The sequence below is a fragment of the Leguminivora glycinivorella genome, chromosome 7, assembly GCF_023078275.1.
Source record: "Leguminivora glycinivorella isolate SPB_JAAS2020 chromosome 7, LegGlyc_1.1, whole genome shotgun sequence".
NCBI lineage: Eukaryota > Metazoa > Arthropoda > Insecta > Lepidoptera > Tortricidae > Leguminivora > Leguminivora glycinivorella.
In genome coordinates this window covers 16,240,567-16,266,067 of record NC_062977.1, presented here as the reverse complement: position 1 = coordinate 16,266,067, position 25,501 = coordinate 16,240,567, and the positions used below count along the sequence as shown (strand labels likewise).

At 40.6% G+C, this 25,501-nt stretch overlaps 1 protein-coding gene across 1 annotated transcript in view; it reads right to left on the bottom strand.

The window, feature by feature from the left end:
- Window positions 1-25,135, bottom strand: part of LOC125227720 (patched domain-containing protein 3) — a 91,349-nt gene extending 66,214 nt beyond the window's left edge. The window contains 1 exon segment of the mRNA XM_048132022.1: window positions 24,955-25,135. The gene's annotated coding sequence lies outside the window, so the exon portion shown is untranslated.
- Window positions 25,136-25,501: the final 366 nt, after the last annotated feature.

Sequence of the window (25,501 nt, the reverse complement as noted above, 5' to 3'; positions counted from 1 at the left end):
TTATAATAAATTACTAATACCAAAATTATTTTTTTCGCAGTTTCCTAATTCTCTTCTTCAATCACAATAAATAGTTAAAAAAGGGAATATAGGGCTATATTATTCAGGCACTCAAACACATTTTATAGAAATCGTTAGTGATTTATGGGCTTCCTCTTAAGTCCAAGTTAAATCCATAACCTGTCATTACAATCAAAAACTACTGCGCGCGCGCAACAGAGATTTAATAAACGTCAAGTTGCTCTTATTAACCCAGGCACTTTTATTTGCCCCTGATACTGTATGAAATAAAAAGTAGTAGGTATGACGTCATATGTAATCATTACAAGACTCATACTTCGTAATTCGCACTTTTGCAGCACGCTTCGGTTTAACGCTTGCGATACCACTTATGTAACACCCTGTAATCTTAATATGACGTTATAACTATGTAAAGCTGAGCTTCAGATTGTTTGTGCAGTTTAGTTGTGAATGGGTTGCCCCCGTCATGGACTACTGAACGAGTGATGCTGTGTCATCGCTAGAGACATTGTGTATTGAACTTGCGTGTTTCCTATTTCTTTATGGCTTGTTTATGTATTTAGAGTTGAATACCTATATACCGGGTATTATCTTCAAGATACTTTCAGAACAGTTTTACTATATAGTGTTTGAGAATAGAGATAGATGATATATAGAGTCTGAGCGGAAATAGCTATACCGTGTTAGCCCCTGTAAGAAAAGCAAAAAATGTAACTGTAGGCTATACTCCTTACACTGACACTGACCAACATTTGTTCAGGAACTTTTAAAGATTATGAAGTCTTAATTTTTTAAATTCTTCATACAATATAAATATGAGTTTGCGGTTTACAGCCCACCCTGTATACGTTGATTCGAATTTGTATTGGTTCTCATATATTCCACGACCGCCCAGACCATATTATATTATATAGTCGTTTAACAAATTACCCATTAATAATGTAAAAACTTTAAAAATATTATTTTTATACATATGAATAATTCCAGCTGTGTTAAAATAGGTATACAAAAACGCATAAGTTACGTAAATAAATAGAAAAATAGTATTTTTTCACTAAGTATCTACGTACTGTTTCTATTGCAGATAACCTTCAAAACACATGTTGAATTAGGAGTACAGTCTAAGTTTTTGTTTGAATATAAATTATATTTTTTATTAAACGTCATCGACGACTGTCATTGTTCTTGAACTGAAAAAATCCATGTCACTTGGTATTTATGAATGCTTGGATTGCTTGGAGCCAGATATTGGCTCGTACAAATAATATAGGTACCTATAATAAATCAAATATTATATGTGCTTGTCCTGAGAATATTCTGAATACTAAAAGACCAAAGTTCGGTGATTGGAGTGTTCTAAATTGTGTTAAACTAAGCAACATTCAATACTTACAATACTTAAATATGTACCTATAAAAATATCAAATAGGCACATATACCTATCTAAATGAGTAATAGTTATTCATTCACTCGAGTAATATTTTTTTGTTTGATTTATTTCATACCTCCAAGTGATGATTTGTCAAAGAATTAACTCATTTAGATGCACTAAAGTCGAACAATACCTACACATGAAATAAAACTATGGAAACGGATTAAATCGCGTATAATGAATTTTTAATACATCCCGACTCCGGAATGGGGTCTCCGGTGTCTCCAGTAGTCGCCGACATTTTCATGGAGGACTTTGAGGAGAGAGCGCTCTCATTGGCTGCCGTCCAGCCGAAGATATTTAAAAGATACGTAGATGACACTTTTACTATACTTCCTAAAAGTAATGTTTCAACTTTCTTAGACCATTTAAATTCTATCCATAGTAAAATACAATTTACTATGGAATTGGAGAAAGACTGTTCTCTTCCCTTCTTGGATGTTCTCATTTTGAGGTATCCTGATAATAGCTTAGGTCGCACTGTGTATAGAAAACCTACTCATACTGATAGGTACTTAAATGGCAAATCCCACCACCATCCCAGTCAACTAGCTACTGTAGGCAAATCTTTGTTTCAGAGAGCCCAAAGGATATGTGACGACCAACATTTGACCGCGGAGCTTCGACATGCCAGGCAGGCGCTGTTGGCGAACGAGCTCAAGATACCGCGTGTCAAGCAGAAGGCCCGTTTGAAGATCCCTACAGTCGAGCGCCGGCCTGCAATTCTCCCCTTTGTTAGAGGGGTCACAGATAGGATCAGCCACATCTTGAAACGGGCTTCTATTAAAACTTATTTCAAGCCTATGAAGAAGATGTCCCAATTCCTGAGGCCTGTGAAATGTCAAACTCCTCTACAAAGCGCGGGAGTGTACAGGCTAGACTGTGAGTGCGGGCTGTCATATGTGGGACAGACGAAACGAAGCATTTCCACACGGGTGAAGGAACACATAGCGGATGTCAAGCACCGTCGGCAAAGGTCTGCAGTCTCTGAACATGTCATGGATAAAGTCAATCATGCTATAAAGTTTGACAAGCCTCTGGTTCTCGCTAAGGAGAAGCGATATATACCCAGAATGTTGCGAGAGGCCATTGAGATCAAGAAATATCCAAACTTTAATAGAGAGGATGGCTTTACTTTACCACCGGCTTGGGATCCAGTAGTACATCTGATAATGGAACAAGCACGACGAAGGCTGTGAGGCATTTGTGTTGTATGGTGTTGGACATTTGCAGTTTGTTTCTTTGTCAATTTTGTGTAGATTAATTGGTTAATTATTATTTCCTTTATTTATCTTCTTTCTTAAGTTAGGTTTTGTACAATATGAGTATAAAAGTAAAATAAAAATAACACTTACAAAACAATATAAAACATATAAACACATTATAAAAAACCTAACCTAGGGTGCCGCCAGCAGCGGGGCAGGGCCCAAGCTGCCGGTGGTTAGGGCTGCAGAGAGAGGAACCGTCGGACTATCCGCGCCGTGTCCAAGATCACCGCCTTCTGCATCTGGCCCTTGATCCATCCACCTAGCGAGAGTCTCTTAAGATGGTGGTCGAGACTCTTCGCTATGAGACCGTTCGCTGAAACGACTATCGGAACAATGATCGTTGAATCAACATCCCACATGGCGGTTATCTCGTGAGCCAAGTCTAGGTACTTACTGGACTTGTCCTTCTCGGCTTTCACGAGATTCTCATCATGGGGGATGGTGATGTCAACGAGCACGGCCCGGCGTTGCAGTCGATCTATTATCACAATGTCAGGCTTATTGGCTACAATAGTCCTGTCAGTGATAATAGATCGATCCCAATAGAGCGTGGCACGACCATTTTCGAGAACTGGCGCAGGTAAGTACTTGTAATACGGTACTTCGCGGTCCACAAGGCCGTATTGAAGAGCAAGTTGCTGGTGAATAATCCTGGCTACGAGATTATGTCTGTGCAAGTACTCGCCGTTAGCTAGATGAGAACAACCGGAAATGATATGCCTGAGTGACTCTCCGGGACGGCGGCATGCCCGACAAATGTCGACCGTACCGTCCTTCAGGATATATTTCCGGTAGTTGTTCGTCATCATAACTTCGTCCGCAATTGCACAGGCAAAACCCTCGGTTTCTCCGAAGAGGTCCCCGAATCGTAACCAGTTCACCGATGCGAGCAGGTCTACATCGGGTCCCGTGAGGGCCTTGTAGAACCGCCCGTGTAGCTGCTTGCTCTCCCATACCGCCTTGCGGTCCGCAGTACTTAGTACCACAGGTTTGCGCCAGTTCTGTTTCGCCAAGGAGAGCGGCGTGAGGTTTCCGTCCACTGCCACCACATCACGATGCATCCCACACTCGTTGTTAAGGAAGTAATTCCTGAGATTGTACACCTCACGGTTGTGGAGATTTTTGGCGTTTAGGAAGCCTCGACCTCCGCACTTCCGTGGGATGTACAATCTCATAACAGACGAGCGCGGGTGTAACATACGGTGTGTGGTAAGCAGTGACCGGACCCTCCGATCCAGGGCGTCCAGCTCGGTCTGGGTCCACCTTAGTATGCCAAAGGAGTATGTGAGTAGAGGCATTACCCAGGCGTTAAAGGCGCGCACTTTATTGCCTCCTGACAAAAGACTGTTAAGGACTTTTGTGAGCCGACTGAAAAAGCGCTCCTTTACCGACCGTCTAATGCCAACATCCTCAATACCCAACGACTGTGACATACCAAGGTACTTATAGGTTTCTGATTCAGAGATAGATCTGAACGACATCGTCTCAGAAAGTTGTAAATTTTCTGAATTTACAACCTCCCCCCGCTGTACATGCATAACCGCACACTTATCGACACCAAACTCCATTCTGATGGCGGTACTGAAAACTTCTGTGGTTTTCAATAGCACCATCAGGTCTTGGGTGTTCGGTGCAAATAGTTTGAGATCGTCCATGTACAGAAGGTGAGAGATGACTTCACCCTCTCTCCGAAGCCGGCAACCTAGCCCAGAATCCTTCAGCAAGGTGCTGAGGGGATTCAGAGCTAGGCAGAACCATAATGGACTCAGACTTATTATTATTATTTTTTTTTTTTTTAACAGAGTAATGGTAAAATTTTTTGAATATTGTATAACTGGCTTTATTAATAGTGTGTGAACCTGCCTTAGAAATCTATATTATTTGTGGTCATGGTTCGTTAATATTTCTTGTAAGTGGGTAGCTTTTGCACATTTTAATTTTTCCTCAGTCACCCGTTGACCACGAACGCTGTAAAGAGTTCGAAACGTCGGGATGTATTTTAAATTCATTATACGCGATTTAATCCGTTTCCATAGTTTTATTTCATGAGTAACTATCGCGGTAACCGAAGACAATATTAAATACCTACACATATTACAAAATCATCCATTACATAAGTGCAATGTCTTGTTATTCAATCAAAATCGCTTGAATCACTAAACTAAATTGATCAGATGTTAATTTTGTTAGCGGAAACATGATCGTATGGATAAAACCACAATCTTATTAAGATAAGTGAGGTAAGTATTGAGGTAGGAGACCAAAAAAGAAGAAAGAATTGAATGTGGACGGATATAGACGAAAGTAAGTCATTGCTTTGTTACTTAATCTATTTTTGCATAACACATAATGAACTGATAAATACTAGGTAAGTGGTTAGTGTTTTATTTTCACGTAACCTAATATGTACAGGTAATAAGGTCAATACGGGTAAGTGTCATAAGTAAGGTTAGGGCTTTTTTTATCGCATATCGTTGTTCTAAAATCCGTGGAGTCGCCTTATGAAAAAATTTCGAAGTCAAGTTTGTTTTACAAGGGGGTTGTTCAACCTTCGTGCTAATATTGATACCCGAGCAAGCGAAAGATTCTAATATTGAAACGCGACGAGACGCGCCGCGGCGTTGAGAGGGTTTCAAGGCATGAAGGTTAAACAAACTTTGCCACCATGTGAAACAAAAATTTTATCACCACACCAACACGAACAAAATACTGACTATAAAACATCGAGCTAAATCAAATCCAGCAATCTATTCAGTATTTATGATTCAAGAATTTATAGGTAAATTCTACCAGCCACCTTAAGACATCAAGTTAAAATATGTATGAAATTACTTTGCTCTCTTGTGGATAAAATGCAGTTTTGCGATCTGTTTTCGAATAGCAAAGTAAGCCTTTACCAGTTGGTGTGATGAAAACTATTTTATACTACAATAATATATTATCTAAAATTTTAACATACCTACTTGTAATTCAAGGATAATAGTTAATGACTACTTAGTTCCATTAATAAGTATGTCTAAATAAATTAGTAAGTAATTTGTTGTTGACGACCGGTCTGGCGCAGTTGGTAGTGACCCTGCCTGCTACGCCGCGGTCCCGGGTTCGAATCCCGGTAAGGGCATTTATTAGTGTGATGAGCACAGATATTTGTTCCTGAGTCATGGATGTTTTCTATGTATATAAGTATTTATATATTATATACATCGTTGTCTGAGTACCCACAACACAAGCCTTCTTGAGCTTACCGTGGGCCTCAGTCAATCTGTGTAAGAATGTCCTATAATATTATTATTATTTGTTTCTCCGTTTTTAAACTCTCGGGTCTTTCGAGCCCGGTCATTTATAAGGCGTGCGTGGGGATATAGATCCAACACGTAGAGGCCGTATGGAGATATTTGATGTCATGTAGAACGCCTGCTGGAACCCATTCACGGGTACATGAATAGATACCCGTGAACCGGTTTCAGCAGGCATTGGAAACTATTGTCAATAAAATGGAAAGAATAGATCAGGTCTATGGGTTGAAGTTTGGATGAGTTATGAAAATGGGCTATTGCAAAGGTCCGGACACCTACCATAACATTGCGTTAACAAGTTATCGAGGCAGGCGGTGACTCGCCACTCGGTAGATGGGCACCTGATTTGCCATCATAAAGACGGCCAGGCGCAACACCGGCGTGAGTGACTCAGGGGTGTCGAGAGGTGGTGCTGCGCTTTCTCCGTAGTTACTCGCGGCGTTATGCCCTTTAACACTTCCACCCCTGGAGCGACAGCTCAGACGTTCCTCTCTGGACGGCCAATGAAGGCAAGCCAGAGCTGAGAGTCCTGCGGGTCCCCTTGGGGTTCCACTCCGGCCGGCGAAGACACGCCGGAGACGGAGACCCTGACCGACTCTCGGGAACACTCGGGGTTATTATTATTTCCTTTATTTATTTCTTTTCTTAGATTAGGTTTTTTACAATATGAGTATAAAAGTAAAATAAAATAAAACACTTACAAAACAATATAAAACATATAAACACATTATAAAAAACCTAACCTAGGGTGCCGCCAGCAGCGGGGCAGGGCCCAAGCTGCCGGTGGTTAGGGCTGCAGAGAGAGGAACCGTCGGACTATCCGCGCTGTGTCCAAAATCACCGCCTTCTGCATCTGGCCCTTGATCCAACCACCGAGCGAGAGTCTCTTAAGATGTTGGTCGAGACTCTTCGCTATGAGACCGTTCGCTGAAACGACTATCGGGACAATGATCGTTGAATCAACATCCCACATGGTGGTTATCTCGTGAGCCAAGTCTAGGTACTTACTGGACTTGTCCTTCTCGGCTTTCACGAGATTCTCATCATGGGGGATGGTGATGTCAATGAGCACGGCCCGGCGTTGCGGTCGATCTATTATCACAATGTCAGGCTTATTGGCTACAATAGTCCTGTCAGTGATAATAGATCGATCCCAATAGAGCGTGGCACGGCCATTTTCAAGAACTGGCGCAGGTAAGTACTTGTAGTACGGTACTTCGCGGTTCACAAGGCCGTATTGAAGAGCAAGCTGCTGGTGAATGATCCGGGCTACGAGATTATGCCTGTGCAAGTACTCACCGTTAGCAAGATGAGAACAACCGGAAATGATATGCCTGAGTGATTCTCCGGGACGGCGGCATGCCCGACAAATGTCGACCGTGCCGTCCTTCAGGATATATTTCCGGTAGTTGTTCGTCATCATAACTTCGTCCGCAATTGCACAGGCAAAACCCTCAGTTTCTCCGAAGAGGTCCCCGAATCGTAACCAGTTCACCGATGCGAGCAGGTCTACATCGGGTCCCGTGAGGGCCTTGTAGAACCGCCCGTGTAGCTGCTTGCTCTCCCATACCGCCTTGCGGTCCGCAGTACTTAGTACCACAGGTTTGCGCCAGTTCTCTTTCGCCAAGGAGAGCGGCGTGAGGTTTCCGTCCACTGCCACCACATCACGATGCATCCCACACTCGTTGTTAAGGAAGTAATTCCTGAGATTGTACACCTCACGGTTGTGGAGATTTTTGGCGTTTAGGAAGCCTCGACCTCCGCACTTCCGTGGGATGTACAATCTCATAACAGACGAGCGCGGGTGTAACATACGGTGTGTGGTAAGCAGTGACCGGACCCTCCGATCCAGGGCGTCCAGCTCGGTCTGGGTCCACCTTAGTATGCCAAAGGAGTATGTGAGTAGAGGCATTACCCAGGCGTTAAAGGCGCGCACTTTATTGCCTCCTGACAAAAGACTGTTAAGGACTTTTGTGAGCCGACTGAAAAAGCGCTCCTTCACCGACCGTCTAATGCCAACATCCTCAATACCCAACGACTGTGACATACCAAGGTACTTATAGGTTTCTGATTCAGAGATAGATCTGAACGACATCGTCTCAGAAAGTTGTAAATTTTCTGAATTTACAACCTCCCCCGCTGTACATGCATAACCGCACACTTATCGACACCAAACTCCATTCTGATGGCGGTACTGAAAACTTCTGTGGTTTTCAATAGCACCATCAGGTCTTGGGTGTTCGGTGCAAATAGTTTGAGATCGTCCATGTACAGAAGGTGAGAGATGACTTCACCCTCTCTCCGAAGCCGGCAACCTAGCCCAGAATCCTTCAGCAGGGTGCTGAGGGGATTCAGAGCTAGGCAGAACCATAATGGACTCAGACTGTCACCCTGGAATATTCCTCGCTCAATCCTTATGAAGTCCTGCGGGCCAGTGGGGTCATCCCTGCCTCCTGGTTGACGAAGGACTGTGGTCCACTGCCTCATACATGCAGCCAGGAAGGATATTAAAGCTGCATCAAGTTTATACAGCTCCAATACCCTTCTCAGCCATGAATGAGGCACCGAATCATAGGCCTTCTTATAGTCAATCCAAGCGGCCGAGATGGCCCCCTTGTTCCGCCGAACTTGTTGGCAAATGGTCATGTCTATGAGGAGGAGCTCTTTAGTACCACGGGACCCAACCCTACATCCATTTTGAGCGGGGGCCAGAATGTTGTTAGCGACAATATGCGCGTTAATTTTTGCTCTCAAAATGGATGTAAGGAGCTTGTAGAGTGTAGGCAAGCACGTGATGGGTCTGTAGTTTTTTGCTTCCGTGGTACTACCGGACTTGTAGAGCAGGAAAGTAACACCAGTTGTTAAGGAAGGTGGGAGAGAACCAAGATCGAGGGCTTGTTGAAATTGCGTTGCCAAACGCGAGTGCGAGCATCGAAACCATTTTAGCCAGAAGTTGTGCAATCCGTCAGGTCCAGGACTTTTCCAGTTCTGGGCCGTACGGGTAGCACAACTTACGTCGTCGGGGCTGATGGTGATAGCCCCCATAGGTTCGATGTTCTCGCACTCGCGTTCGACAACGGTCATCCACTCACCCTCCGTGTGTTCGACGGGCACCGACCAGATGCTACGCCAGAAATCAGACATGGCAGTAGCATCCGGCAGCCGCACGTCAGACACACGAGGGTCGGTTTCCTCCCACCTCCGGTATACTTTCCTTTGGTCGCTTTGAAAAAGACGATTCTGCTGGAATCGGTCCACACGCTTTCTGTAGCGGCGAATACGGCTTGCCCATGCATAGACTTTCTGCTTCAGGAAGTCGATGCGCTCTGTGACATTGGCCAAATAGTCGCGGGGCCTGATGTCCGTCCCCGCGAACGCCTGGTTCACAAAGCGCATTACTCGGGGGCGATTATTACCCCCTCTGAAGCAGATCAGCTTTGCAATGAGAGTCCTAAACGAGTTGATACGACGCTCGATCCGTACTTGCCATGCAGGGACACCTCCGACGGTCCTAGTTGCACGGTCAGCGTCCGGAAACTTGACTCGAGCAACACGGCACGCCGCGATGGCTCCGCAGTACATGATCGAGTGTGTATCATCTAGATCTTTACTAGTCCGTATAAATGGCTCTAGTAAAGCGTTTAAGGCTCCCATTAACGCTAGATTGCGTCTATTCATAGGCAGACGTGGTAATCGTGGCCTAGGATTGTTTGTGGAGCGATACTGCGTAATCGCCTCTTCCAAAGACCTCCTCAGTTGCTCATTGGCAGGCTCACTCTCGCTCTGACTCGCGAAGTCCCCGCCGTCGTTACCGGAATCAACCCGCGGCGCCTCCGGTGCCAGGTCGGGTTCGGGCACCGGGTCCGGCGACATGGCGGGCAAATCCCGCCCCGAGGCGGGGTCCGCGCAAGTAGCGAGAGCCTCCTGGCGGAGCCGATCAAGTGTGGCGTCATCCAACCGCTTTGACCGCTGAATGACGCGCACCTGATCCGATAGCCGCTGCTCCGACACGGTGATGGATGGCTCGAGTGCCTGGAACAGAGGTAGCATTCTTGAACGGTACGCGGATAGCCGGATTCCCCCCTCTGTGGCCCCGTAATAGGCGCGCATGACATTCTCGTTTATTTCTCGAGTCCATGTCATGCGACGCACTACACCACCGGCAGCGGGAGCCGTGGGCGGGGCAGGATGTCCCGCAGGCCCCAAGCGTGCCGGCAGCGGTGGCCGCCCTCGTCGCGCAGGTGGTGGCGGCGGCGGCGGCGGCGGCCCGCTCTCGTCGCTGGACCCGTCGGTGTCGGGCGCCGTGGCGAACTCGTCGCCCGACGAGGATGCGGACGGGGAGCTGGACGAGGCGGGCGGGGATGGTGGGCGTGCGTTTCTTTGTGCCGCTCTGGTGCGTGACCTTGTTAACATTTTCACAATGCACTTATCGCCGTTTGACAGTTCATGTTGATAACCGTGTATTTAGATTGTAGATAGTTCGTTGCATGTTCGTTATTATACATGATTTAATGTAGCGTAAGAAATACACAAAAACTGAACCAGAAAAACCAAAACGGCGATAAAAATACTATAAAAATAAATATTATTTGTCTGTCTTTTCCATATCTCGGGACCATGGGGTCCCGGACCTTTGGGAGGCATGCGTGGGGCCGAAGCCAACAGCACAGAGGCCCTTTTAGACATTTTAATCTAAAGGCAAGGGATACACGTGGCGGATACCATCCCCGAGCGCACAATATGATACAACCGGAGATGGTCCCCGCCAGGTGCAAAGACTATTGCAGTGCAGCACTTTTGTGCTGCGATGGGAGCTAAGGTCATGGGTTATTGTTTTGAAAGTTGGATGAACTGGTTAAAGGGCTATGGGAGGAGACTATCGGACACCTGCCGTGACAATTAGTCTCACAATTGTAAAAGGCAGGCGGTGACTCGCCAACTCATTGAGTGGGCCCTGCAAAACGGCCGCACGCACGGTGCGACAACAGAGCAACACTTGAGAGTGGCTAAAAGGTTGTCGAGAGGTGAGTCTGCGGTAGCTTGGTTCCTGGTGTTCCATTCAGCAGGCCGCCGGCGTTATGACATTTTACACTTCCAACCTGGAGCATAGGTCCCGCTCTTGCGAATCCACTCTGGCCGGCCGGTTAAGGCAAGTGCAGAGGCGAGGGCTAGATGGAAGTGCCCTCTGGAATAGGGGTCCGCGGTGTCGCCACTCACCGTCAGCTCGCCACAAGCTGCCCCCGCGGGCTTATTATTATTATTATTTGTTTGTCTTTTCCATATCTCGGGACCATGGGGTCCCGGACCTTTGGGAGGCATGCGTGGGGCCGAAGCCAACAGCACAGAGGCCTTATTATTATTATTATTATATTTCTTCCATTATTTTTCTCGGCTTTCACCGGTGTACTGAAATGCACGGGCCTAAGCCAAGTGCAGCTCAGGTGAGTATAATATCTAACGTATCATAAGATAACGTCAGTCGTGTCCCTATCAGTCGTGAGAGTCTCCAAGTTTATGGTAAATGGTCCTGTAGTTGATGCGTGGTTAGTCACTAGTGGGGTTGGTCTGGTTGCAGCAGCAGAATTATTATTATTATAATTACTCATTATCATGTCACATTCACGTTTATCAACATTTTATAACAAAGAAACCTAGATTCATGACTTCAACATTCACATTACTTGTGGAATTAATCAATTAAGTGATTTACAAGTGGATTATTTTGTTACTAATAACTAGGTACGATAGAGCTTGTACGAACAGCAACAGCCTTAATTAACTAACCATCGGTAGACTTTACATCCTTGTAATAAAGGATCAAAAGTGTACAGCTAACAGTGTGGCCGATGGTACCTACATGTAATAGTTACTTGTTATACAAGGGGGCAAAGTTGTATTTTAACGCTGAGTGTGGAATTGAAAAACGAGCAAGTGAAAGGATTCTATAGTTGAACCACGAGCGAAGCGAGTGGTTCGAGAATAGAATCCTGAACTTGCGAGTTTTCTAACACATGAGGAGTAAAATACATTTGCACCCGAGTGTAACACAAAACTTTTCCCCTCACTATAGCGAGGAAACTACAGCGCAAAAAATGCGTTTATCACTGCTTCCAGTACTTTCACAGGTGGTAAATCATCTTTATTACTAGATTCACCTACTTTTATCCATTTTAAAGCAGTTAATTAATTTGACTTTATTCAAGGTCAAATGACTTTACCCACTAGTGGATATAATGCGTTTTTACCCGCTGGTATTAAAGGACAAAACACGTGTTTCCGAGCTAGTGAGGGGATAAATTATTTTGCCTAATATCCACGGAGAAGAATGAGGTTTGTATGGAGGATCGACAGTCCCTGTATTAATTTTTAAGATGCGCATAAATTAGTATTAGAATGCACCTATAATTAACAACCTCTAATTAAATTAACAATTAATTAATTAAGCATCATGTTCGCAATTTGATTGACCATCATTAGCAAAGAACTAGGATCTCAATGAAGTAATTACAATCTGATGCCTCATCAACCGTGTAGTGGCATGAATCAGACAACCTCTTTCGTTATTTTTAATAACTTTTCCAGCAATTTTGGTGTAGCATCGTCACGTTAAAGGAATTATACTTATAAGGCTTATAAAGTGCCCACGAGGAAAGGAAAATAATTAAACCACGCATTCCTGGGGCCAAAAGAAAAAAAAAATTATAAACAGTTGAGGAAATTTTGCCAAAAAAAAAATTGTACACGGTGAAACAAAAAGGACCGTTAAAACTTTGCATTACATAGTGAGGTCATAATGAACAAGATTATGGGACCAATGTTGAATTTCATGAGTATCAACTCATTTCTATGAAACAGCCAAATATTTTTTCAGTCTTATGATCCGGAGGTCGCGGGTTCGAACCCCGGCTCGTACTAATGAGTTTTTCGAAACTTATGTGCGAAATGTCATTTGGTATTTGCCAGTCGTTTTTCGGTGAAGGAAAACATCGTGAGGAAACCGGACTAATTCCAATGAGGCCTAGTTACCCTTCGGGTTGGAAGGTAAGATGGCAGTCGCTCTCGTGAAACTAGTGCCTACGCCAAATCTTGGGATAAGTTGTCAAAGCGGACCCCAGGCTCCCATGAGCCGTGGCAAATGCCGAGATAACGCAAGGAGGATGAGTATTGGTCCCATAATAAAAGTTGTTCATTCGGTTTAAAGATCTTTATTTCTCAAAAGAATAACAATAATTCACTTATTTGAGAAAAAAATAACAAATATTTACAAATAGTTTCGTGAGCAAAACACTTTTTAAACTTAATGATCGTTTCGTGCCGCGCTAGTAAGTTGCTATAACAAAAACATAAAGATTTAATATAATTATAACTTAATAAAAGTGGTGTGTAGGTAGAACAAAACACATGCAAAACAAGTTCAATAGAAGTGTGGTTGCTAGGTCATTATGACCTCAAAAGTCACTATGCAAAGTTAGATCGGTCCTTTTTATTCAGCCTGTATATGTCCGAAGCCAGCTGCAATAAGTTAATTAGGATTAATACATACATACATACAATCACGCCTGTATCCCATGAAGGGGTAGGCAGAGCACATGAAACTACTCAAGTTTCAGTGCCACTCTTGGCAAATAAGGGGTTGAAAGAAAACGAAACTGTGACATTGTAGTGACAGGTTGCCAGCCTCTCGCCTACGCCACAATTTAACCCATATCCCACAGTCGCCTTCTACGACACCCACGGGAAGAAAGGGGGTGGTGAAATTCTTAATCCGTCACCACACGGGGATTAGGATTAATAATTTCAATTAATTAGGACTCTGTCTACACAAGACAACAACACATAAGACAATGTAATGTGTGTGTAATGTAGTGTAATGTGTGTCTACAAGATAATGTTATGCTACAAGGTTATAACAATCGATGAGATTAGTGCTCAAGCACGATAGATAATTTCTTATAATTACGTAAAGGTGCGCTGATAGCTCTGTATTATGGCTAGATGCAATCCCACCAGCTTTCTATACGAGGTAAAGAGTGTAAACATGTGCTTTATGTTACAGATTTCTTATGGAAATCAGTTTATGTTCATGATAATTATTATTATAAGTTTATTTTTAAATATTTAGTTCAATTAGTTTTGTATAGTTATTTAAAAAAAAATCGGGACTTAATCGCGTATGACTACATATTGGAGGTCAGTTTAATATGTAGTCATACGCGATTAAGTCCCGATTTTAAAAATAATTATGTGTAATAATCGTGTAAGTTTAAAATCAGTGTTATGTTCATGATATTTACGGACGACCGGTCTGGCCTAGCGCGTAGTGACCCTGCCTGCTACGCCGCGGTCCCGGGTTCGAATCCCGGTAAGGGCATTTATTTGTGTGATGAACGCAGATATTTGTTCCCGAGTCATGGATGTTATTCTATGTATATAAGTATTTATTTTGTATATTATTTATATCGTTGTCTGAGTACCTGCAACACAAGCCTTCTTGAGCTTACCGTGGGACTAAGTCAATCTGTGTAAAAATGTCCTATAATATTTTTTTTTACGTAACTCAATAATTATCAATGTTTTTGTATATTTGTCGAATAGATAAAAGGTTTTGGAAGAGACTGTATGGTAACGGGTTAAGAACATTACCACCCGCTTGGATATGGGTTAAATTATGGTAAGGGCGATGGGCTAGCAACCTGTCACTAAATAGAATAGAATAGAATAGAATAGAATAAACATTTATTCGTGAACACAGACAAGACAAAGAACACATAATAATAACAAGACAGAAAGTAATGAAGTGCCACGAAATGAAAACACACACAATCACAATTTCGTTTTGCCTGCCCCTTTTGGGGGTGTAGGCGTGGGTATATTTTATTAAGTATGGTACATCCATACTAATATTATAGATGGGAAAGTGTGTGTGTCTGTTTGTTTGTCCGTCTTTCACGGAGCGACGAATCGACGTGATTTTTTAAGTGGAGATATTTGAAGGGATGGAGAGTGCCATAGGCTACTTTTGTCTTATTCTAACGCGAGCGAAGTCGAGGGCAAAAGCTAGTATGTACATACTTATAAATGTTGAAGGTATCAATACTTACGAGTACACCAATACTAAATACAGAGACGGAAATCATAATTTAATGAAGAAAGTGATAAAAAAGACATCAAAAATTATAAACTAATAAGTTATAAACCAAGTAAATTGACCTAAATCTAAATATAGCCTAAATTAAAACTAAAATAAAAATTCCCCCTTCGGCAATGTTCCGTAGATGCTGGCAGCATTACCTCGCTGAATCGCAACGCTTATGCGCTGAGCGAGGAAGCTGCCAGCTCTACGGTCCCCAGTGGCATCAATAATTTTTTTAGACAGCGCCCCGTGAAGATTCTTGGCGCTTGGACCCCACGGACCAAGAGTTTCAACGCTAAAATTATAATTATATTGACATTTGAACTCCTATTATAAAATGTCGTACAGCGAATCTAATGAAAGGTACGCGAAATCCGCAGTACCTGAATTATTTATTATTAGTCAGGAATTTAGTGGCAATAGAGCCCAAGGCGCTAGTAATGATGCCAGACCGTACGTTGTGATTGCAAGTTCATATATAGCGTGAAATAACTAATAGTTCCGACAAACCATTTTAAGTTTACCCTCTACTAGCCTTGAGTTAAGACTGAAAAGAAAAACATAATGATCTAGTTATTAAACTGTTGAATAGTGTTTATAGAAATTACTTACTTAAATACATACAATCACGCCTGTATTCCATAAGGGGGTAAGCAGAGCACATGAAACTACTCAAGTTTTAGTGTCACTCTTGACAATTAAGGGGTTACGCACGGATAATTTCCTTTCACAACGGCTGAGCCTAGCAATACAGCGAGGAAGCGCGGCAAGCGTCCTAGGGACGATGCCCCGGGCAAACGTAGAATTTATATAAGCTGCATGTATTTTGATAAGTCATGTGACGGGATAAAATAATTTGTATTTACAATAAATGACACACATTACCCCCCTGACACACATTACAACCCCTTAGGTTGTAAGAAACCGAAAATGTGACAGGTTGCCAACGTCTTACCTATGCCACAATGTAACTAACCCACTTCCCACAATAGACTTCTACGACAACCACAAAAGGGGTGGAGAAATTCTTAACCTTAACGGGCAACCTTACTTACTTGTACTTATTGGTAACAGGTTAATCTATATTTTATTTTGTCAAGCACTAACAACACGAAAATCGCGCTAGAATAATCCCCAGGTCTAACAAACATACATTCATACTGTCAAGTTACTGCAAAGTTAGAGTGGTCAGTGTTCGCTCGGTGGACCATCGGAACAACACACAAGTGCGCAAGCGCGTACGCTGCGCAAGAGCATTGCGAATGTTCGTGAGTGGCATCCACAATTTTGCCTGCATCGAATTATGGCACGGTTCGAACTTCAACATACGTACAAAATAAGATCTTGAAACAATAATGATTGGATACGTCAGTGACAAAAGAAGTTGAAGAAACATAATTTTGGATACTGCCGTATCCGATCCGTATCGTACCTACATAAAAGGAATATGTAAGGTATATTAAAACTTGAATCGGGCCTTTAGGCGTGCCACTCGATATTGTGAAAAAATTACTGCAATAATCTAGGTTTTCAGGTGGATTGTGAGAGCATATTTACATTTAGAAATCTTTTGCGCTTTTTACGAATAATGGTTGGTTATTCCGAATCTGTGCAATCATCGAGTTTCGTAAATCATTATTATTTAGCGTATCGTTGAAGAAAAATACTGTGCAGAAATGCAGGTACATATTTATGAATTGCAAAAAAAAAATTAGATTAAAATAAAGTTTATAATTATAATACTTGATTTGAACTAAATTAAAAATATGGATGGAAAAAGTAAACAATTATTTGATTAGGAAAAAGTGAAAAGCATATTATATTACAGACGCGTAATATTAAAATATTACCCGTTTATGGGCATTTCTCAGGAGGCGCGTTTTTACGTGTCCGGGGCAAAAAACGTCAGAACGGACTGTTCTAAAAATCTGAATTAATTCAGGCATAATCTTTAGCCTCTGTTCTATTTGGTTCACTATAACATTATTTATTAATTATTTGTATAATATAAGTAATAAAATATTAAATGCGAAAAATGACCGTCGGTGGGCGTGTCCCGCACCCAGAATTTGCAAAACAAAAAATCATAACTCAAGATGGAGTTGTTGATCGCAGTTGTTATAGATATTCACGTATAAGGTATTAGTTAACCTATCATATTTTCTGTATAAAAATAATATGTTAGCTGAACTCATCGAGTAAAGATAAATTTACCATGTGTCCCGGGCTAGTGACTGATTTCGGTGTAATTTTTTAGACATGACAGTATTCTTACAAATTAGTAGATCAGGGACACAAAGGCATTAATAAAGCATGTTTTAGCTATGTTTTAACCATTCAGTGTAGAGGAGATGAAGTAACGTTTTATAAAGGGGACTTTTTGAAGGTTTCTCAGTAGTTTGCTGAGTTTGGTCCCATATTTTTTAACATTAGGTGGATCAATTTACTCCCACAGTTTAGGTGCATTTGTCGTTATGTAAGGTACTAATAAAACCTTGAAAGTATGTTATTACGTCATTATGACATCTCCTCTGTATCATGCATGCTATTGCAGTTATCTCCAAAAAAGCTATAAAATTTGATATCAGTGGACTTGATTTCGGTGGTTTCGGTGGATTTTTTGACCACCGATATCAAAAAAAGTGACCACCGACTTCGATTGCCACGTTGTAAACTGGTTTATTGTCCATTGTTTTCTAACATTTCATATTTAAATAGTGGGATATACTTTGTAAACACATAGAACTATGTTTCTAAGAAAACTAAGCCATACTATGGGTACAAAATTCTCTACTCGATAAATACTAGTTTATTACCATGATAAATTAAGTAAAATTGCGCGATTATGTGCCTTTTTACATGACCTGTCATCGAATTAAAATGAAAAATATCAATAAATTGAATAATAAGTTATATATTAAGTTGAAATGTGGAATAATGTGTAAAAAATTGAATTCGGTGGGGCAAATTGATTACAGTGCCCATACATAATTTCGGTGATTTTAAAATGTCAGATTTCTTACAAACTATAAGGTTCTAATGGAGGCCTCCACCACCAATATTTTTTATATTTAGGCTAGATTTTAGTAAATTGACTGACATATCAATAAAGTAGTAAATAAAAATCAGCACCGAAATCAGGCACCGAACGTCATCCCTGAGAATCGCCCTTATAATATGTTTTTCACTTTTTCCTTTTTGTTTTTGTATGGAAGGTTGGTCGATCTCGATACTTTCCGAATAAAAAGAATTAGAAAAAAAAACACGGACCGGCCCTTAAATAGATCCCCACTTTTTTAACACAGAGATTACCACTTTTTTACGCTAGGTTTCCCACTTTTTTATGTTCTCCCTTTTTTTAGGCGCGGGCTTCTCCATTTGTAGATGAGCAAAAAAGTCCACTTTTTTCAGCAACGCTCGGAAGTCCAAATATGGTACTTCACAGTAATACTTTCGTCACGCTAGGATGATAAATGCAAACAGAAAGAAACGTACCCACTACCCAGAATAGAACAATAGAGGAAGGAGGATTTCCTCTTTAGACGTATTTAGACATTATATTCGGCTTATCCTTGCTTTGTCAAATGGACAAATTAAATCTACGAAGCAATTAAATGTTAAGCGACCGTTTTAACTACTTATTCGTCCTTTTTTAGTAATTACTTTATACACATTTACTTTTTAAGTAATCCATATGTGAGAGTTTTAAGAGTTATTTCAATACTAATTAGATCATGACATCAAAAACTATAACTCCATAAGTAATAATTGCTGCTAAAAAGCGTAATCCATAATAAAATTATAAATGGGAAGGTGTGTGTGTCTGTTTGTTTGTCCGCCTTTCACGGCAAAACGGAGCGACGAATTGTCGTGATTTTTTAAGTGGAGATAGTTGAAGGGATGGAGAGTGACATAGGCTACTTTTTGTCTCTTTCTAACGCGAGCGAAGCCGCGGGCAAAAGCTAGTACCTAAATTATAAATGCATAAAAAAAGAACCATAAGCACATAGACAACAGACGGTTTTATCGCTAAAGATTTCGTCCAGGCAACCTTACGTTACGTTACACGTTGAGTGTATTATATGCAAAGATGAGTATAACAAGCGTTCAGGTAGTTCAACGTGGTAAAAACCGTCTGCAAGAGAAGACCGTCTAAAAGCTCCTTTGTCGCGTTTACTGTTGCACACATAAATAAATAAATAAATAAATAAATATTATAGGACATTCTTACACAGATTGACTGAGGCCCACGGTAAGCTCAAGAAGGCTTGTGTTGTGGGTACTCAGACTACGATGTATATAATATATAAATACTTATATACATAGAAAACATCCATGACTCAGGAACAAATATCTGTGCTCATCACACTAATAATTGCCCTTACCGGGATTCGAACCCGGGACCGCGGCGTAGCAGGCAGGGTCACTACCAACTGCGCCAGACCGGTCGTCAAAACACATAATCCACTGACACAAAGCCGATAGAGCAAAAAGTAGCTCTTTCTAACCCCCGACGCAAAAACGAAGGGGTGTTATAAGTTTGACGTGTCTGTCTGTGTGTATGTCTGTCTGTCTGTCTGTCTGTCTGTTTGTCTGTCTGTGGCATCGTAGCTCTCGAACGATTGAACCGATTTTGATTTAGTTTTTTTTGTCTGAAAGCTGAGTTAGTCGGGAGTGTTCTTAGCCATGTTTCATGAAAATCGGTCCATTAGGTCGCGGTCGGGGGTTTTTTCAAAATTTTAATTTTGTGGTTAGGTTATTTTCAGCTGTGTCTGAGCGAAATACGTATACAAATACGAGAGTTGTAGCCCTAGGACTGTCTGTCTACTTACCTCTATTTAATATATAAGGTGCCTAACTTCTCCACATTGACCTTGGTGAAATGGTTTTAGTAATAAGAAATAGAGAATGTTCTAGACTATTACATTGTTAAGGCAGGAAACGTGTAGAACAAGGGCTCTTGACAGATGCTATGTCTTCATTGAGCCACGCACATTATGTATATTAGATAATTTTAGGAGTCGTCGGCCGTTACACTCGTAGTATGTACCTTACTACTCGTCCACCGAAGGTTAGTCATGCTAAGGTAAGTTAGCATCGATTTTGACTAGTTTTGAGAGCCTTTAAACGTAAAACTTCGATGAAATTACACTGAGAGAAATTTGCATTGTGAATTTAACAAGTTCGACTTGTTGCGGTTTATCCGTTTGAATCAGCCAAACGTATGTTTAAAACAATATGTGTCAGGTTGTTTTTATAAAATTGACTTGTTGATTCAAATATATTGCCGATTCAAATGACAAGTAGCTTGTTGTTTGAACCAAAAAGCACGTAGGCGCTATTTTAACCAAAAAACTTGTTGAACGAACATGAAAACTGTTTGTTTTTTCTCTCAGTGTATGACGTTTACTTAATCCGTGCACAATCAAAGTAGATGAAAACTTAGGTTGGTCTGACTGTAGTATATAATATAATGTGTCGAATCGAATCTTGTAAATACCTAATGATCTTGTGGTGGTAAATAAATAACCTGTTTTAGATCTGTAAGTTACGTTTTTAGTTTTTGGAAATTAAGGTAAAATAAATAAATTACAGAACACCCAGGCGTATAAACACCACTAGCTTTTGCCCGCGGCATCGCTCGCGTTAGAAAGAGACAAAAAATAGTATATGTCACTTTCCATCCCTTCCACTATCTCCACTTAAAAAATCACGTCAATTCGTCGCTCCGTTTTGCCGTGAAAGACGGACAAACAAACAGACACACACACTTTCCCATTTATAATATTAGCATGGATGGTCGCGACCATGCTTGTCTGCCAGCTCTGTTTCAATGTCGCGGCATTAACCAAGGTCATGAATTGGTGTACACACAAGTTTCTACGAAAGCCAATGCCAGCTAATCTTTCATCCCAGAAATTAACAAGACCTTTTTGGGAGATACTCCGGTTTCCTCACGATGTTTTTCTTCACCGAGAAGCAACTGACAAAATATCAACAAAATACTTCGCACGTAAGTTTCAAAAACTGATTATTTCGTACGAGCAGGGCTTGAACCTATGATATCCGGATTGAAAGCAGCTGCCCTTCGAAATTGAATGAGATGTCCATCTACCTGTTATCAGTATTAAAGTTGACGCAGCATGAAATAGACCAGGGGGGTTACCATGACGTACTAAAGACGTTCAGTTTAGGTTGAGAGAAAGGGACACAGCTATAGCAGTTACATAGCTCCGTCCCTCTCTCTCAACCTGAACTGAACGGCTTTAGCACGTCATGGTAACCCCCCTGGTCAGTCCATGAGAGAACAGATATGTATGTTAACACATGTAGTTCTAACTTTAAAATAGCACATGGATTATTTCTCGTCCACGCTACGTGGACTATTTGTTTTCACTATTACATCGCAATCTCGCATTTTCTGTTAATAATAAGTATGTTTTTCTGTTGAAACTACAGGGACGTCTAGAATTTATAACATACCAAAGACATATATAACTCCGTATAGACAGATAAAGTCTAAGAAAAAAACGTACCTCAGTACCATACAGAAAAAGCTACGGTGGCCTAGATGGAATTACACCTTTGGGGTGCGCTCAGCTAGATGGCGCTAATATTAATATTTGACATTTTGACACATATCAAGCTAAGAATATGGGCCAAATTGTCAAAACTGAGGTTCAAAAGTTTTAAGCCTGTGTCAAGAGATGGCAGTCTATGCACTGTGACACAGTATAATAAAGAGTACTATCGTACAGTATGGCCACTCCCGCTCCCCGCTGAAAGTGCCGCCCACCCCCTCTCGGTTACTTCACAGTTACCACTTGTCAAAAACACGAACAGTCGACCTGTCATATTTCACTCATACAAGCATAGTACGCGTTCACCTACACGAGCTAAGACTGTGTGCTAGGAATGCGCCTCTTTCAATATATTTGATCGCCAGTGTCCGAGGTGTGACTGTGATTACACATTTTACTTTGACAGTAACTCTCTATAATACTCGATCCTCTTTGTAACATACCTAGGTAATCATTAATTAATGAAGTGGTAATTATTAATATCGGTGCATAGATCCATACTAATATGTACTGTTTGTTTGTCCGTCTTTCACGGCAAAACGGAGGGATGAAATGACGTGGTTTTTTAACTGGAGATAGTTGAAGGGATGGAGTGTGACATAGGCTACTTTTTGTCTTTTTCTAACCCCCCACTTCCCTAAAATGGGGGTGGAAGTTTGTATGGAGCATTCCGCAATTTTCGAATTGAACGCGAGCGAAGCCGCGGGCAAAAGTTAGTAATTAATAAATCCACAAAAACATGACAATTCATAAAAACATGACATTGACATCTTATTTGTAGAGCGATATGAGCGTGTCATATATTTTGCCCCCTTCGAAGAGTAACCTAATTATTTCAATTGACTATATTCATTTTGTGCGTGGTTTTTGTTTAAAGTTAATATTAAGCAAATAAAAATGTAGATACTTATAAAATAGAATAAAAATATTGGCAGCTAACATTGTTTCCTAAAAGTCTAAACTTGACTATTGTTGACTATGATTTTCAGAACGATTAATGGGATTATAATTACATTTAATATACCTACGAGTATAAATCATTTCCTATCTTTATAATACATATGAGTATGTGGTGGTTAGGTATTATTGTGGCAAAGCGAAACAAATGTTTAAGAGGATACTGTAGCGAAAATGCTAAAATGGAAAGCTTTAAAGTCGAGGTTCCGCTCTCGACTCTTTCCTCCTCCAAAACTTAATCAATCGGAACGAAATTTGAGAATCTGAATAACAATGAAATAATCTATGTCGGACCGTTTCGCTTTTTTGGTTAATTGTTATCAATCTTGAACATCACACCTTTTTTTGCGCCACAATGAAAAAGGCCGTTTTTGGAAATTTTTGATTGGCTCTAGAATCTTTAAAAAGCAGAATATCAAAAAAATCAAAACGGTCCGACACAGATAAAAATAATAACAATCTGTGTTGAAAAAATCATTGCTCTATCTTCAAAAAACAGGAAATAGTCGAGAGCGTTTGTATGGAGAATTGACCCCTACCGTATCGTCTTAAAAAACGTGATTTATTTCTGTAATTGTGTAGTACATGCCGAGGAAGATATTGAACCGGCAAATTTTTGTTTTTCATGAGATACAGTTTCATTTACATAAAACATGAGGTTAATGTTTTATATGTGTCTGTTTGATTATTGAAATTTGGTCTTCAAGTTCGTTCTTACTTTCAATTTCAGGTTGAGCATTAGCATAAGCATTGCTATTCAGCGAGAGAATGCTGCCAGCATCTTTGGCACAATGCCGCGGGGGCATATTTAGATGTATTTTAATTTAGATTCGTTTGTAATTTAATTTTAAGTTGTTTTATTATTTTAGAGTTAGCTTATTATTTATAATTGTTATTTAAGTTTTATTACCTTAATTAAAAAAAAAAATAAATTCAGGTTTGAGTATCCATAAACTCAAATATTAGTCAAAAAAAATCCAATCTTGGGATTAGTTGTCCGCTTTGACCACATGCAATTATACAAGTTTTTAACTTACGAGTTACGACTTTTAGGAGTATTTTGATAAAGTAAGTGCGATATGATGAGCATCTATCGTCATCAATTCATTCAAACATATTATCGATAATTCTTAATGCAATCTACAGAGTGGGGCCTGTAACAAAGGCGAAGAATTGAACTCTAGGCTATTCTCCTTATACTGATCAACATTTGTTCGGCGACTTTTAAAAATAACTTGTATTTTGATTTTTATCACCCTTGAAAGTTTTTTCTAAGAGGTAATGTATTGCGAATTCTGTTAAGTCTAAAGTGTGACAGACAACGTCAATGACAACAATAATGGCGTACATTGAAGCTAATATTTATTTTGTATGAAAAATTAAAAATTTAAAGACTTCATAATTTTTAAAAGTCACTGAACAAATGTTGATCAGTATAAGGAGAATAGCCTACAGTTCAATTATTCGCCTCATAGTTTTTCTCACGGACATATGGCATATCCAATCCATATCGTAGGTACCATATAAATAATCATCGTTTATAAAAGTTCGAAGAAGGCTATAAGTTAATTCGATACCATTTTATTTTGTGTATTAGGTAAAGTCATATTCGCTTAAACAAACTTCAAAAACGATTGTATATAAAATTACAAAATCGTTGCTATTTACGTATCTAAAAAGGTTTTCGGTAACAAAACGACGTATAAACGGATACGATGAGCCAAAGTGCCAGATAATTTCCGGTATCCTTTTTTACAATCTACTTTTTATTCTGAAGCAATTTGGCTTTACGTACCGGAAAATTACCATAATATCAACTACTTATTTTATACCTTACTAGCCTAAATAAAAGCGGTAAGTAAAAACACGAACTTTAAAGGAAACTTACATATTATGCACCTATTAATATATTTAGACTGCGTTCTCCTTGCCCGCAAGGTCTTGACAAGTGAAAACACCGATTTTCCATTACGGCCAACATAAGCAGCCAATTTGAAGTATAGATATCGTTCTAGATACCCTTTTCTATGCAACGTCGTGAAAGTGTCTGCCACTGGACGTGTGTTGTAATTACCCTCAAATTGCAATGTGCAACAGGTTGACAGCACGGTATTGCAACTTGCCTGACTGCCCGTTCACATTTTTTTTCCGGCATTTACACAAATAAGTACTAAAAATATTAAAAAACTACCCGCTTTTGATTTTTTTCTATAGTATGCATTAACTTCGATTGAATCTAAGTAAAAAAATAAAAGTTTTAAATTACCTTAAATTTTCAAAGGGTCGCTCCACTCGAAAATAAATCCTTCACAAAATATGCGTTCCAAAGCACAATCGCAAGCACCGATGTAATTCACTGATTCACCTCAGCACTGTAAACGAAAACATTTTAAAAGTTTGAAAATGGAATCGGACTCGTTCGAAATTCGAATGCGCGAGCGCGTACGGCGGCGGTGGCGGTGCGCAGAGTTGTGGCATTGCGCCGCCCCACTCCATTCCCTCTACTCAAAAAGTTAAGATAAGGACCCGACTTCCCGCTGCGAAGGCCCTAAAGGATTTAGCTAGAGTCTATGAACTTTGTTTTTTCTCTCATTGTCTGGAATTCTCCGTATTTTTATTTGGTGTGTATACTTAATACTACGTACCTGCGTCACGCTGTTTACGGTGCTCCGAAAACTGAGATTGATGGTGATTTTGAAATTTACTACTAAAGCAATTTGTAATAGCGACAATAAAATAGAATTGCTTGGAAATTGAAATTGTATTCAATAAAAAAAATCATTCGCGTTATTTATACCTACTAGTATTTTTTT